The sequence below is a fragment of the Orcinus orca genome, chromosome 2 (genome assembly GCF_937001465.1).
Source record: "Orcinus orca chromosome 2, mOrcOrc1.1, whole genome shotgun sequence".
Lineage (NCBI taxonomy): Eukaryota > Metazoa > Chordata > Mammalia > Artiodactyla > Delphinidae > Orcinus > Orcinus orca.
The window spans coordinates 110,692,956-110,695,762 of NC_064560.1; the positions used below are offsets into that span (position 1 = coordinate 110,692,956).

The 2,807-nt window shown below is 47.6% G+C and overlaps 1 pseudogene; it reads right to left on the bottom strand.

Moving 5' to 3' along the window:
* Positions 1-1,753: 1,753 nt before the first annotated feature.
* LOC101290445 (ubiquitin-conjugating enzyme E2 R1-like) lies at positions 1,754-2,503 on the bottom strand (annotated as a pseudogene).
* Positions 2,504-2,807: the final 304 nt, after the last annotated feature.

The following is a 2,807-nucleotide window of genomic DNA, read 5'->3' on the forward strand; positions in this document are numbered from 1 at the left end:
AAATACAAGAAACGTTTAACAAGGACCTAGAAGAACTAAAGAGCAAACAAATAATGATGAAAGCACAATAAATGAAATTAAAAATTCTCTAGAATAGCAGAATAACTGAGGCAGAAGAATGGATAAGTGACCTGGAAGATAAAATAGTGGAAATAACAGAATATACAGAATAGAATCAGAAATTGACCCAAATGCTTTTATAAGAATTTAGGATTTGATCAAGTTGCATATTTTAATCAGTGGGAAAAATTTACAATTAAATAAATGGTGTTGGGACAATTGGGTAGCCATCTGGCAAATAATAAATCTGTATTTCTCCCAAGTTTTATACCAAAATAAGTGCCAGATGGACTACCAACATGAAAATTAAACTACCAAGGTTCTAGGGAAAAATGGAAAAAAAATTAATAATCTTGGAATAGAGAAGAACTAAGCATGATAAAATTCAGGAGACATAAAAAAATATTGATAAGTTTGACTCTAAAGATCAAACATTTCTGCAAGGTAGGAAACTCTACAAATCAAGTCAAAATACAAGTCATAAACAGGGAAAAATATTTGTAACAAACTTGTCAGAAGAAGGGCTAAATTTGTTAAAATATGAATTCCTACAAATCTATAAGAAAAAGATCAACACTCTAATAAAAAAAACTGGCAAACAACATGAACAAATCTATCACAAAAGGAAATACAAATGGTGCTAAGATAGTTGAAAAGATACCTAGGTTCCCACCCAATAAACAAATATAAGCAAAAACTATATTTTTCACTTAATATCCAAAGTTCCTTAAAATGTATTTTTGACAACCTGTTTTTGACAAGGTTGTAGGAAAACAGACATTTATACATTTTTGAGGTATGTAAATTGATACAGCCTCTAAAGAGGGCAAGCTCAGAATATTTATCAACATTTAAAATGTGCATATCCTTCCACACATCAACTCCATGTTTAGGAATCTCTCCTACAATTACATTTAAGCTTGTGGCTGGGGAAATATATAAGTATATTCACTGCAGCACTGAGCATAATAGCGTATTTTACCATCTCAAAAAAGAAATGAAAAAATAGTAAAGCATGGAGCCTGCCATGTTTACCGTCTACTTTAATCCCGTCATTGTTTTCCATCAGCTATTGAGATTCTTGTGATCTGGCTCCAGCCCATCTGTGCTCTCTTGTATCTTGCTTCTCTCTACACCCCTTACACTGGGCCAAATGAGCAAGCACGTTATTTGCCCTGCACACTCCCATCTCCGTACCTCTCTTTGGGCTGATCCTGTTTTCTGTTGCCTGACATGCAGTTCCCAGCCTCTCCTATCTTCCTCATCTATGTGAATCCTAATTATCCTTTATAACCTCACTCACGTGCTACCTTTTCCTGAAGATATCCTTGGACCTTGGATCCTCTACAATGCCCTATCCTTAGTTGAAAATTTCTACCTGCTCTGACTTTTTAATTTATTTGGCTTCTCATAAAATCGCTTTAGATTCCAAACAAACCAAAGCAGAGAGGAGAGGTGGCCCCAAGTTAATCCGTCCACTCGCGAGCTGGGTCCCCAAGTCTCCAGCTCCAGCCAGCTGGAGCTGCAGACGGGGCCGGGGTCCGTGGCCCCCAGGTACCGCCTCCACCCCGCGCCTGCGCCCAGCACGCTAGCGGCTCGCAGGATGCGACAGCGGGCGGGGCGGGGCCTCGCTCCAAAGCAGAGGAAACCCAGGGCGGGACCTGGGGACCGGCCCAGGGCCGGCAGCGCACGCTTACCCGAGGTAGTCGAGGCGGCAGAGGCGCCCGAGAGTCCATACGGTCCGGCCGGCTGAGGTAAAATTTGTAAGCTTGTGGGTGGGGATGCGCTGTCGGGACTCCTCGTGGCCCGAGTCGTCCTCGTCGTCCCCGCTCCAGCTGCGGGCCTCGGCCTGGGCCTTGCCGCCCTGTAGTCGTGCTGGTAGAAGAGGTCCGAGCCCTGGTCGGGCACCGGGCCTGGGTCTTTCCGCAGCACTGGGCCAGCGCGGTGGGACCTTCCCGCCGTCCCGCTCCGCGTCCGCCTTGGTCCCCAGGACCTGCCTCCGGTTCACGTCTACGTGCTCCCGGTCCTGCCTTCGCTCTCTTCCTGCTTCGTGTGCATCACGGAAGCGTCCACGTTGGCAGGTGGAAACAGTGTTGGGTTCGCTGAGGAGGGAGGTGATGCTCAGGAGATGGTCCTATGTTCTGGGTGGGTTCTGCCGCTCTGAGGGCAGCTCCCCGCTCAGGGGGTAGGAGGTAGTCGAGCGGGGGATGGAGGGTGGAGATGCATACGTCCGCAGCCTCGTAGACATTGGGGCCCCGCATCTTGGTCAGGAACAGAAAGGCCGGCGGGAAGTAAGGGTAGTCGATGGCTATCTTGAGACACGCCTTCAAGCAGCTGCCCTCGGAGTAGGTGTTGGGGGGCCCGAAGATGGCCGCCTCCCATTTCAGGTCACCCTTGTCCACCAGGGTCATCCGAAGCCCTCCACCGGCTCCCCCAGCAGCATCACCTGGGGCGAGCTGGGCGGCAGCGGCTGGGGGGAGGGGCCGCCTTCCTCCTCTGCGCCCCTGGGTGCTCCCCTGCTCTTACTTTTGACATGTGACCCTTTTGTCACAGCAAGTTGGGACCGGCTCTGGGACTGGAATGACAGTGATATTTTGATGTCCTCCCTTTGATGCGACTGTTTTAATCTGGGGATATGTTGATACAACCTATGTAAGACAATTAATGTACATCCTCCCCCCAAATGAAAATATCTTCTGTTTCTGATTATATAACATGCACATACAGTTGACCCTTGAACAACGTGG